Below are 14,791 nucleotides of genomic sequence, written 5' to 3'. Positions count from 1 at the left end.
CATCCACAATAAATCAATGGCAGTGAACTCGTCTTCTTCCCTGCATTTCCGGCACAAAAAAAAACCAAAACTATCACAACGAACTGCATTTCTGGCAGTAGTTCCATGTGATTGTCAGCTTCTAAACTCGTGTTAACTCTTGACAACGAACCATTGAGCTTATGGCTAGCCGGCAGGGAGGAGCATACAGATACGTCCTCTTGGTTCAGGGACGGAAAAGAACTGATGAAAAAGAAGTGAAACTGTTGTTTGGTCACGACCTAGTTTTAGGTTATAACCCTGAACACGGTGGCCCTTATCTGCACCGTTGTCTTCCCTTAACAGTTCTGAATAATTGTTCATAGGCAGGCCCGAGTACTGGTTCCCTGCTGCTCCAGTAATTCCTATTTGCGACGAAAAAGTGACTCTCATCCTTCTACGCGTTAAATCCGTCAATTCCAATTTCACCAAGTAACCAATTAAGCTCCTATTTCTTTTCTTTTATGTCACATGACTCCAAAACACCTATAAAACTCAAAATGAACGTAAAAATACATAATTCATAAGAAAAATAATAAAGAAAGCATAAACAATAGATAATAAATCAAGGTGTTTTAAGACACCTATCAAGCACCGAGACTAAAGATTCCACCAATTTCGAATTTTTATGTGATTCAATCAACAAAAATCATGCGACTCATACATCGAAAGTGATTATAATATGTTGCAACAAGTAGATTCTCATAATAACTGCAGGTGTAAATAATCCACAGATCCAGGTGGAGCAATCCTAGGCAATATTGTACCAATAATAGCGAAAGTGGGAGGCACCGAATCATCCTCTCCAAGACCGGTGCGAGGAAAGAGACACCAAAAGAACCCGTGAAGCTAGTACGTGTAAAGGTTAAGCTCGGATGTGATGTAAGAGACGCATGTCGAGTACTAGGGTAATAAATGCTCTGACAAGGCCGTTGAGAAGATAAGAAGAATCTGGTCAAAGTAAGACTCGGGGCTAATGGCATCGGGTTAGATGAAGGACGATATTGGCTACATCTCACTAAACAACCAACATCGGATAGAAGAACGTCAGGAGAAGATTTCACTAAGCTCGGCCCAACATATCGGGAGGAACGTTGCTCATCGCCCGAGAAGAACATCAAGGAAGATATACCAAGACTCACACTGTAACTTGGATGTATCATCACGTGTGACTATAAATAGAGAGCTTTGTAAAGAGTTAAGGACCAAGTAATCCAGTGAGAGAGAAGAGAACACTAAGAGCTTTGTAGAGTGAATAGATAGCTTGGTACTGAGATACTTCATTTGTAACCTTGAGTCGAGTAATAAGATCATCCCTTTACCCCCGTGAACGTAGGTAATCATACCAAACCACGTATATCTTGTGTTTATGTACATCTCTTGCTTGTTTAATTCAATACATATATTTATGATTCTTTGGATGTAGAGGTAGGGTTTTCTACATCTACAATAACAACTCTAAATCGAAAGCATAGGACATCAAAAACCTAGGGCTAAGTATGCTCTATCAAAAGAAATCACAATTGCTTAACAAAAATCATTTAATCAATTTTCACACTAGTACAAAAATGGCCTTTAGCCACGCCAGATATAAATTTCCCTGTCACGCCTTTTTGGTTTTGGCGTGACTATAGGGTATACTTCTACCCTATAGACACGCCATGTTCTATGGGCGTGTTAATATAAGTGCTTTCAGCCACCAGGGATAATAGCTTGTCCAAATATCAACCGTTTAGTCACGTTAACTTTTAATTTTTGATTGGGCGTGTTTATAGACCATTCTATGGCCACGTTAACCAGTTGTGGTGTGTCCATAAAAATAGTTACGCCACTTGAGGCGTGTTTAAAATGTTAGTTTTATTAGACACGCCAGTATGCGTGTCCATAGTGTACGATTTGCAGACACACCGGTTAATTTGCGTGGCTATAAAGTTGGTTTTACTAGACGCGCTATTATGCGTGTCCATAGTGGGCGTTTTATAGCCACGCCGGTTGTATTGCGTGGCTAAAAAGTTCGGTTTATTAGACACGCTAGTATGCGTGTCCATAGTGTGCGTTTTATAGACACGCTGGTTTATATGCGTGGTTTATAGACACGCTGGTTTATATGCGTGGTTAAAAAGTTGGTTTTATTAGACACACTAGTATGTGTGTCCATAGTGTGCGTTTATAGACACGCCAGTTCTATTTATTACTGGGTATGGGTATACATGAAATGGGTTGTAACTGCGACAACACTGTCCCAGCTCTATTGAGGGCCTTTTTCTTCTCCAGCCCAACAATCATTAACTGACTTTCAAAAAATAAATAAAAAAGCTTCTGCCCAAATTCGAACGCATGGTCTCGACTCGAAGGAGGTAGGTAACAAGACGAATCAATCCACCAAACTGCCCATCTATAGTTGTTTAAGATTAGTTACAATAACCTGTTTCTGCTATTCTATATGGACAAAAGGATAGTTACAATCTATAGATGAATCATTTGATGCTCCGCAACTCACAAATAAGAAATTATTCCTCTTCCTCCTCATGCTCTACAACTCATTCATCCCTTTTACCCCAAACCTATATTTCCATTTCCTCCTCCTTTACTACTCTTTCACCCCTTTAATCCCAAACACTAGTACTAATGCTTGGACTTGGTTTTGTTGTTGTTTCTTGTTTTCTGCTGAATCCATTAAATATTTTGGTGCTTAAGTGTTTTAATGGATTCAACAAAAAACAATAAGACAACAACAAAAATAAGTCCAAGATGCTCTGCCAAGTTAACCTGCAGCTGAATGGCTATAAATAACTCATCTGATAAACTTGCCTTCTCTGAATGCATAAAACCAAACGATTGACCTAATAATGTACCTCTTAATTGGAGTAAAAGCTAATGAATTAAGCGACTAGATTTAGGCTTTGGAAATAGGGTTTAGCAAAGTAATGACGGCTTTGAAGAGGGTGCGCATGGCATTGAAAAGACGTTAATAGCCAAGCAACAGACGCTTGACCAAGCTCCATAAAAGACCATTTATGGCTAAGCTACTACCATTATTTAAACAAGGAAGGGGGATAAACGGATTATTATACCAAAAGAAGAAATTATAGAATAGAGATTAAGAAAGCAGATAATGGCAGAGAATGCTAGTAGTTCAACAAATGGAAATCACAACGAGCCACCACCCGATTCAGATGCAATGGTACGTGCAAAGTTGACAATTGGGACTTTATCAAGCTCTGAGATTGAAAGGTTGATTCCTTTTCTGAATCAGGAGAAGATAAGGAAGAAAGAGCAAGAGGAGCGAGAATAATTTGAAAGATTAAGGGATGAAAATGATGAGGAATTTCAGTTGTGGATGAGAAAGTTGGATGCCAAAGAGGCACGTCGACACAGGCAGAAGCTTCAACGACGAGGAGAGTAGAAGTGTTCATGGGGGAAAACTCGCAGTGCGACTGAAAGTGATAGTGAAGATGAAGAGAAGAACTGGGAAAGAGTAGAAGATGAGGAGAGCAGTGATGATTCGATGAAGAGAGATGAGAGAGAAAAATAAGCAGAGAGGAAGAAGAGGAAAAGGCAAGAGTTTGAAGATGTGATGTACAAGTGTTATCTCGCCGAAAAGAAGAACAACCCTCGTAAGTTTGCTCGAACCATGTCAGAACCTCGAACGTGGATTCTGACGGAGAGAAGATTCCTGGGTTAGACCTCGATGGGGAGCCTGTTTTTTCCGGCGGTTAGATTGGGTTTTGCAGTGAAGCAGAAGATGAGGAAGAAGAAATAGAATATGATGATCTCCAGGGTCCCTACACATCTTCAGACAATGATGATGGTACTGGTGCCTACTATGAAGATGATGAGTTAAACTACAGCAGCAACAATGATGGCGATTCTTGGTGATTACCTTATAGGTACTGTCAAATCCCTTAAAACTAGAGTAATGTGATATTTTGATTACTATTTCTCTTGTGCATCTTCGTGAAAACTTGTGGGGATATTGATGGTACTTTATGTTGCTGAAGAAGTGTATGGAGAATGGGGTTCAATTTCAGACATTTGGTGGTTATTTTTTGTTTGGTAGATGCATGGTGTTGATGAAGATCTTAGAAGATGTAAGGTGATTTTGGGTTTCAGTTCGCAGCAGGTGCATTGTTTGGATAGCAGCTGAGAGATTTGCAGTGGTTATGATGGGTAAACCTTTTATGTCAGGTAGATTAGTAATATTGCAGCTTTGAATTTTGGTTGTAAAAAGAAAGTTGTAATGACACTGGTAGCCTATCGGGTGTTTAGAATTGGTATTTTGTTTGCTTCTTTAGATGTAATTAAACTAGTTGTGTTCTTCTAGTTGTTTGAATTTTCAGTAGTATTAAATTGTGATAGATGTAGGTCCGAAGAAATTTGCCATTTTTTCTTGCTCTTTTGATTTCAGTAGTAATGGATTGAATACAATAGATGTACAAACAAGCAATGTTCTTGGTGAATGATTCTAAAATTCCAATGATTGTAAAGTAGAGATTGGTAGGAACGACTGAATTAGTGAATCAATAGGGTATATAAAATGCTGGTTAAGATGGTAGAAACTAGGGTATTACTCCCGTTTATAAAATGTTGTTGGAGTAAAATTAATTCAAAGAATATTTTAGGCCCAATTCTAAAAAAAAAAAAAAAATCTATGTGCAAGCCTAGTACTATTACTATTAATCCTAACATGACAGAATATTAATTCAACAATCAGTATAGCCAAATCCAAACTCATCCAACATTGCTAAAACCCATCTGCATACAAACCCCACCTTGATTTAAGAATCAATTTTTTTTCAACAATCTATACATTCATTCTCTAGTTAACAGGAAAATCCAAACTGCTAACTTAAGTTTGAACCAAATTCAGTACCATGATGATCATCATTACCAAAATAGTATAACCCAAAACCAAAAACAAAGGCTAAGAGTATATAATTTACACTAACCAATTCCTTAAACAAAAACCAAAAAATGTTCCAACCTAATCATTCATCTATTAGCAAACACAAACAACTACATTCTATCACCTGGATTCATTATCGCTTAGTCCCTTGGAGATGGTTGTTCAGATGTAGTCGTTTGAGAAGCAGGGACTGGTGCTGGTGCTGGCTCAGCCGGTTTCTCTGGTGGTATTGCACTCGCTGGATTTCGCTGACCATTACTTGCCTCCACAAATGCAGCTATTCTGGATGCTGCTCTGCCAACTGCAGGACATACATAATGAAGCAGGGTATAAGGCATTCCATGAGCGGGTATTGGCTGAGCAACACGATGAAGAAGCTCTCTTCTGGAGGCAACAGGCAAAGTGATAATATCAAATCCATATCTTCCCCCTCCAGCCACAACATATTTAAGACCAATAAGCACCACCCCCTCGTTAATCACATACGTACCTTCGGTAGGGTGTTCAGCAGTCACAACCCAGCCATCCGCATGCGCCATATCCTAATGGGTCCGATGCCGGAAGCCGCTGCACCAACAACACCCCCGTCAACGAACTCATCATTAACACCATCACCAGGATCAAAATATACATCAGACAAGATTTCTTCGCAGTTCTCAGTAGCCATTGGTTCTTCTTCAACTGCACCACTCCCTCCGCAACCACTGCTTTCTCCATATTCAGTTATACAATCTTGAAATGGAGGATCTTCAATCCCCCTAAGAGGCATTTGCTGAATCCAGGAAGTGGATGATGCAGTACCCAGATTCTCGGAGATATTATTAACCAATTGGATGCAAATATCATTCTTCACTGGTGTATCAGAGATATTTCTCTTTATTGCTCTTGGAGGAATATCCATTTGGTGTTGAATGCTTCTCTGATGAATTTTAATTGCAAGGGATTGATGACAGATTTTTCTCAAAAATTCAGGATGAATTTTTGTTTCCCTCTCTTAGTCTCAAATTTGAAATGGGATTTCTGGTTTGGACTCTAATGGAAGCAATTGGGATAATGATAATGAAGAAAAGAAACATCATTTTAATCCTTAATTGGTTCGATTCCCAATGCATTCTCACCTTTTCGGTGAGAAAAACTACCCCCTCATGCCGTTTCGATTCCCCATATATCAAATTATATCTCTTGTGACTTGTCTAATCGACTTTTCTATTTTGAAAGTCATCTGTGTTGCGAAAAGTGAAGGACATTCAGAGATCATTTACACACGTGTCATTCATACTAGTTAACATGAATAATTTAGTTTAGTGTTACATGAACATGGTATGTACAAACAAGCAATGTTCTTGGTGTATGATTCTAAAATTCCAATAATTGTTAAGTAGAGATAGGTAGGAATGACTGAATCAATGAATCAATAGGGTATACAAAATGTTGTTTAAGATGGTAGAAATTAGGTTATTGCTCCAGTTTATAAAATGTTGTTGGAGTAAGATTCATTCGAAGACTATTTTAGGCCCAAGTCCAAAAAAAAATCTATGTGCAAGCCTAGTACTATTACTATTAATCCTAGCATGACAGAATATTAATTCAACAATCAGTATAGCCGAATCTAAACTCATCCAACATTGCTAAAACCCATCTGCAATTCTGCAAAACCCCACCATGATTTAAGAATCAATTTTTTTCAACAATCCATACATTCATTCTTTAGATAACAGGAAAATCCAAAGTGCTTACTTAAATTTGTACCAAATTCAGTACCATGATGATCATCATTACCAAAATAATATAACCCAAAACCCAAAACAAAGGCTAAGAGTATATAATTTACACTAACCAATTCCTTAAACAAAAACAAAAAAATGTTCCAACCTAATCATTCATCTATTAGCAAACACAAACAACTACATTCTATCACCTGGCTTGATTATCGCTTAGTCCTTGGAAATGGTTGCTCAGATGCAGTCGTTTGAGAAGCAGGGACTATTGTTGGTGCTGGTGCTTTCCTTGCAGTTCTACCCTTAATGTCGTCCCGATAGTAATCATCCCTGGATGTCCTTTGCAGGTAAAGTTTATCTACCTTCGGCAATTTATACTCATTTCGACAAATAACTGTCGTACTGAATTCCTCGTCGACTTCATCACCAACATATTTCCAGATTTGGGTAGGTGCACCTAACACAATAGACTTTTTTTTCTTTTCCTGGTCTGCCACATAAAATACCTGCTTAGCTTGGGAGGCTACAATAAAAGGATCATCCTGGAGTCTCAACTTATCAAGCTTAACCAAAGTGTAGCCAAGTTTTTCTTTTGAGAACCCTGCTTTGGTAACCCATTTACACCTGAAAAGTGGCATTTTCAGCGAATGATATGTCAGCACCCATATCTCTTGTAAAACACCATAATAATCCGCCAGATTAAGGGTAATACCCGCTTTTCTAATGTGCGTGCCAGTTGCCTCTACGTAAACCCCGCTATTCTGGTTAACGGAACCATCATGAGATTTTGTGCGAAACAGGTATCCATTGATGTGATATGCTTCGTATCTCTCTACTTGTGCATTCGGTGGGATTGATAGCCACCTTAAGTCCTGATTGAAGTTTTCCCTAGAGTCTTCCCACTCACTCTCAACCTGAAATACATTATAAGGATTAGCCTCCGTCTCAACGCCAAAGTTACATAGCAAGAGTGACATTTTCTGCAAACTCTTACCAAATTTTGTAACCATTTGGCGAACTCTTCACGATGTTTTTGATCTAGCTATCTATCATTCATACCAAGATATGTCTCCTTCAAAAAAAATCTGGTGTCGGCTGGACAGTGCAATGATTAATGTTATTATCTTTACAAAAATTCGAACACAGAATCAAAAACTAAATAATAAAATGAGATTATTTGGTTAGATCTAGTTATACTTACTCAACGTAAGGAGCAACTTCAGGCGAATTCTGCAATACATAGAAATGCGCTTTATCAAACAGATCCTTATCAACAAGAGGAAACTTAGCAGATGACATTGGTTTTCCCCTGAAAGAATAAGATCTTCGCCAGTGTCAGATGTGTTGAGTTTGTCTGGTGGAATTCCGACTGTATCATTCATGCTTTGTTGGTGCTCACTGATAATCTCAATTGTCTCTTCCGCAAGGTTCCCTTCAATAATGCTTCCTCAAGATCTGTTTCTGTTTCGCACATGCCCTTTAATGACCTTCATGCACCTTTCAAACGGATACATCCATCGAAAGAATACAAGACCACAAATTTGCACTTCCCTGGTAAGATGCACATTTAGATGAACCATGATGTCGGAAAAGGATAGAGGAAAGTATTTCTCGAGCAAGCACAACGTCACAACGAGATCCGAGTGCAATTTTTCTAGCTCTTCCACCTTGATTTCTTTGCTAGATATTGCCCTGAAAAAGAAACAAAACCTGATAATAGCATATCTTGTTGGCTGCGGCATAATTGATTTAATCGCAATGGGCAAAAAATGTTGCATTAGCATGTGATAATCATGCGATTTTAGTCCGATAAGCTTTCGATCTTTTCGATTCACCAGGGTTGAAAATTTTGAACAATACCCTTGTGGAACCTTTATCTCAGATAATGTTGCACAGAACTTGTCGTTTTCCTCCGGGCTTAATGAGTGACATGTTGCCGGTAGCATATATCCCCCTTTGCCATTTTCCCGAGGTTGCAACTTGTCTCTAAAACCCATGTGCTTTAGGTCCATTCAAGCAGCAAAGTGGTCTTTCGACTTAAATTCATAGTTCAACAATGTTCTAACGATACTTGATCGTTGTCGTATGCGTCAAAAATAATTTCACTTTCTCAATCTACTAAATATAAATATAGTATGTGGTAAGAAAGAGTTCGTTCCCACAGAGAGGCTTTTGTTGTTATAAAATTTCAGTTTCTTAGTAACCAAGGGGAGATTTTGTTTTAGCAAAGCAATAAAAGTAACTGAAAGCAATAAAATAATTTGAATAATCAATAAGGAGAAGATATTGGTCACGGGATAGTATCATTCACAAATATGTATTTTCATCAATGAATAGAATTGATATTTTAATCTCTTATTTATTAAAAGTCCTAGGATATCTTGATCGCAAGAGTATCCCGTTTATTTTCTGATTTTATCACAAACAACATTAAAAGATGCTATTGTGAAATCTACCTAGAAAGCAACATAAAGTGTAAAAGCACAATTAAGTTTAACTCCCTAAGAGCAATAAGTTCTATGAAATAAGACTAATCAATGCAAACAAACGTGTAAAAGCACTAATTCGTTTTAACAAAGGTTATGATTCATATGTGACTAGTAGGATATATCACTACAAGCACTACTCACATTTATGCTACTTGTAATCATGAATTTATCAATTTTTCGTATAATAAAACCTAATCTAGCAGTAGATACGAAGACCAATCTAATTGATTCCGGACTCAATCAAACTAGCACCCAAATCATGCAACAATATTAACAATGAAACATAAACAATAAAATTGAGACAAAACTAATCCATTGATTTAAATATCATGCTTAAGAAATCAATTTTTATCCCATAACCAATAATATGTGTTTAGCTACTCATAGCTTTTGAGTTCATCATAATCATAATCAAAAATAAATTGAAGAAGATGAAAAATAAACGAAAGCAAACCCTAGTCGCGGCTATCTCCCCAAAGCTCCAAGAGTAATACGTGATCTCCCCAAAATAAGTAGAAACTTTCTCTTTTTGTAGCTTTACTTCTTTCCAAAACTAGGTCTTCAAAGCCCAAAGTCCAAGTGGTCCAACAATCCCATATAAGAAAAACACCCACGCAAAAATTCTGCCAAAAATATGTCGCCGGAAAACTGGTGTCAGCGCCGGAAATTGCCCGGCAAAGTGGTCGGAGAAGTAATTCAGGTGACCGGCAAAGTCCACCGGTCATATTAAGTCAACTCGGTCAAAGCTCAGCCGAGTCAGGTGAGCCAACTGGATTAATACTGAGTCAGTATCCGAGTTAGAAGCTAACTCAGCTGATTTTCCCTAGGCCAAATCCATTGCACGGCCCTAGCTTTGTTGCACAATAATGGTGCGTCACATCTTCATTGCAATCAAGATGCCACTGCATAACTTCCTTCAGCTCATTCTATTAGCCATCATAGCTTCTTCATACCTTGTTCTTGAGTTGTGTTCTTTCATTTCATAGTAACACCACATACAAATATAGTGCATCAACATCATTGTCATTCACTAGCACCTGCTTTGGCAGCAACACTTCAATTCCACCACTGCCGGTTCCATATCTACTTGCAACTGCAATCTTCATCTCAACTGCAAACCAACACTTTCTGTACTCAGCTCTCTTGTAATTACTTCATAGTCATGTCACCCGTCCATTCACAATCCAACAGCATAACTGCATCATACTAAGACAACCAACACCATCTTCTAGTTCACTTCCTATCTCATATCAGGCAACAAACCACCAGCTGCAGCTCTAGTCAGCTCTATTTATAACTCATTTTAATACTTGCACTTGCAACTGCTGCTTCACCCCTTGAATATCCACATCCAGTTCCATTGCCACCATCTGCACTTAGTTGGCTCACTGCAATACACCTCCCTGTAACTTGATAACCTGCAATCAAAACCACCTTGTTTAAACTAGCAAAAACTATTCTGCACTTGCAATTACTCAGCATCCCAACCCCTGCTCTTGATTGCAACAGTGATAACTCGCAGTTCAACTCCATAGCAGGTACCACATGCTCCATTCATTCCATTATTCCAACTCAGCTGTAATGTATCAGCATCACTTCCTGCATTATCACCACTTCTGCCTCAGACTCACTACTCCAATCCAACTGTAGTTCAGCCAATGCATCTGTCACAACCATCCAGCTCAGTTCATTTCTTCTCCAAACACCACCAATATCCGTTAGCTCGCAGCCATCTGCACATTCTCCACTTACAACTGCAGACACCCTCTTCTACTCAACATCCACAACATCACATGTTCTTCATTTTAATCTCAAAGCAGCACACACCTCTTGATCCCATTGCCTTGCCTGAAATTTAGCTCAATCTTGCCTGCAAGTTTCTTCCATCACCAACATCAACTCAAGCCAAAACCACAAGCTCAGAACCCATTAGCTTCACCTGAGTTCATCTCTTCTTCAAATCAAATCTGAGTCATACCCATTCTTCCAATTTCAACATCCCTCAAACACAATAAACCCTCAGTCTCATTCTTCCCTTGCTCAAATCAATTTCCCCCTGTGTTCTTCACAATCGTCTCTATTTAAGATTCAAACACAAATTCAGGAACCCTAATTTATCTCCATCTTCATAGCACCACCAGCTACCTCAGTTGCACCCACTCAGTAATTTCATTACAACTACCTGCAGCTGAGCATCAGACAGATCCCAGTAAACACAAGCAAAACATCTCTTCCTTAAAATTCACCTGCACTTCACAACTGCACTCCATCTCAGTCAGGCCACCTCATTCATTCTAACTTCAGGCCCTCATAGATCACAGACCCATAGCATCAACTCGAACTGCAGCTTCTTACATTTCTTCAATACCACATCTCCAGCAGCTCCTCTTTCAGTTCACGAACTCATAAGAATCTCCAATAGCAGCAACACAATTTACCTGATGTTCTTTCTACTGATTTCTAGGGTTCAAATTTGAACAGAACCCAAGATTTACAATAAACCCAATTCATTCACATAAACCCATCTTCTCAGACATTAATTAGACAAGCAGCAACATCGATTCATCATGTTCTTCAAACCCTAACTCTGCTGATATTCAACTTTGAATCTGAGAAACAGATCCATCTCTTAATTTCTTCTTTTGATGCTTTAATCAACAGCTGCAATCAAGCCCATCTTACTATGAATCAGTAAAACTCATTGCTCCACTCAAATTTCTCGATCTTTCTGCTAACTCATCTCTTCCTTTCTATGCGGCCATTTCATTTCTCTCTATTCTCGATTTCAGGTGAAGCTTGGAAATAAAAGAGAGACATTTCTCTTAAAGTTAGGGCTTAATAATGATGAAAAGTTCTATAAGCACCCATCGAATTGATGCAGACAGCTACATTAGCAACTAGTTCAGCTAGCCACCCTTTCTCCGTAGATAGACTCTGCATATCATTCGCCTTTGAAACGAAGCTTTTGTCATTTTCGCTCAATTTTGATGATTTCTCCTTATTTTGCTCCAAATGACTCCAAAGTACTTGTAACTCAAAACTAAACATAAGAGATGCAATTCACAAGAATAATAGCAAAGAAAGCATAAATACTATATATACAATTAGGTGTTTTACAACACCTATCAAATTCCCCCACACTTAGACTTTGCTAGTCCTCAAGCAAATCAAACAAAACTTATTCTAAAGGATACAAACAACTCACGTGAGGTTTTACTAGAGATATGCCCACAAAACCTACATTTCCAACTTACTAGTTCTCCGTAATGATAGCATCCAACGCGTTAAGAAGACATAGAGATTTTGCACACTAGTCATAAGAAGTTAGACACATATATGAACAAAATCTCATCCTTAAAAGTTGAGAGAGAAATAACCATCCCTTCTCGAAAGAAATTCGGGTTCGGAGTGATCAAAAGTCTCGACTCTGCCTCACAAGAAAGGGTTTTATGAAATTGCTCTCAATAAACAGCTTTTTATGGGTCACACATGTGTCGAGGTAGGAATGAAGAGAGAATCATGCGATACGTTGAATGGTGGGAAGGCAAAAACCCTCTGAATCGTTTTGAAAACCCACATCTTTTATGCATTTTCAAAACCCTTTTTTTCTGACAATCTCTAAGAAAGGAAATCAACCACTTAACGAAGGTAGGAATATGCTTACTGACCTCGTTATCCGTTCGGCGTGCAGTTAACACCACTCTCACAGCATCCATAGAAACGTCTTCGGTCTTCAATCCTTTTCTTCATCTTCAACTCTTGATGATAACTCTTGAACTTCGTAGAATCTTGACAATGTGATTCTTTCCTCTAATTCCTTGTTGCTTGAAACTTCATTACGGATATTTCTTTTTCCATTGGCTTTATTGAATGAATACAAAACCAAAAACGAACTAAACAAACCAAAATATGATGCAATGAAAAAAAAATTCCTTTTTTTTTATTTTTTTTGATTTTTTTTTGAGATGCAAGATAAATAAAGTAAAAACGAAAACAAACAAAAAATTGAAACTAATGATGGACGTAATAAAATTTTCTCTTGTCTTTTTTTTTTTTTTTTTTTAACAAGGGACCTAATATATGATTTGACCATGTCCCAAGTTTTTTTTTAACAAGAGAAAAAAATACAAATTAACAAATAAAAATAAGATAAAATAAAATACAAAGGCCACGGTGTAAGTACTTTACCGCTGATTCTTCACAACTTGTATGTCTCGATCATAAACTTCTTGATTCTCATCTTGATAATATTCGCTCTTGTACAATAGTCTTCAACTTGTAAAAAATTCTGCTCCTTGTCTTGTTGCTATACTTGAATCTGAAATCTGCTCTTTCTGTACTGTTGCTTGTAAACCTTGAACGTCTTCAACTTTCCTTCGAATTTGTGATGCTCCTCTTGTTGATGATGATGGTGTTTCTATGGACCTGTTGGTGTAGAGAGAGATAAAGTGGATGGTGCTAACTGCGAACAAGATTACAAGTGGTATGTAAGTTAGCAATTCGATGTCACCATTCATGATTGATAAAATAACACTCAAGAGATCAAAATAGTGCTTCTATTGGTGGGAGGTTGGGTAGCTCACCATTCTACCCGGAGTTTACGTACGGTGACACACACTCTAAAAGCACATATTTAGGCAGGTACAAAAAATTGAAGGTCGGTGCCTCTCATGATGTAACATGGGTAGTCTCCACTATAGGGGATCACAAATCTAATACTGAATTCAGTCTGCACCTCATTTTCCACTGGGATGGTTAAATCCAACTTTAACTCTCATACAAGTAAGAAACCCGATCATGTTTTCTATCATCTCTAAGTTCAGTCACTCTTATGAGAATCTCGATGTAATCTAGCGACATGTATACTATGTGACTCTAAACAAACTACAAGTTGGAGTTTTTTTATTCACTATTTACACAAAAGTTGAAAAAAATTGAAAAATTGAAAATGCAAATGCTTAGCCACTCCCCCACATTTAAACTTTACATTGTCCTCAATGTAAATTGAGTCATCCAAAGTAAGTCAAGGTGGGAAATTCTAACATGACAAGTAATCAGAAAAAAATAAAATAAAAACAAAACAAGAAAAGAAAAATTAAAAACAAGACAAGAAATAACTACAAGACAAGAAATACTCATCCTATGGGTTTCCTCCCATTTAGCGCTTGGTTTAAAGTCGTCAGCCCGACTATCTCCTTGCTTTATATGCCTCCTCCAGAGGGAGTGCATCCACAAAGTTAGCTCCTTCCACCACTTCAGAAGTGAAATTCTCATAATAAGGTTTCAACCGGTGCCCATTAACTTTAAGTTCCTTGCCTGTAGCTATGCTACGAATTTCTACTGCACCATGAGAAAACACATTAATAACAATAAAAGGTCAAATCCAACGTGACCTTAATTTACCCGGAAATAAATGCAAGAGAAAATTAAACAAAAGCACTTTCTGCCCAATGCAAAATTATTTCCTAGAAATCATGTTATCATGAAATGCTTTGTCTTTTCCTTATAAATGCGTGAGCTTTCAAATGCATCATTGCGAAGCTCCTTTAGCTCTTGGAGTTGTAACTTCCTTTGCTTTCCAGCCCCATCCATATCCATATTGCATTGCTTAATAGCTCAAAACGCCTTATGCTAAATTTCAACGGGTAAATGACAAGGTT

Source organism: Papaver somniferum, chromosome 9 (assembly GCF_003573695.1).
Source record: "Papaver somniferum cultivar HN1 chromosome 9, ASM357369v1, whole genome shotgun sequence".
NCBI lineage: Eukaryota > Viridiplantae > Streptophyta > Magnoliopsida > Ranunculales > Papaveraceae > Papaver > Papaver somniferum.
The sequence above is the reverse complement of the archived record's forward strand: the minus strand, read 5'-3'. Positions refer to the sequence as shown.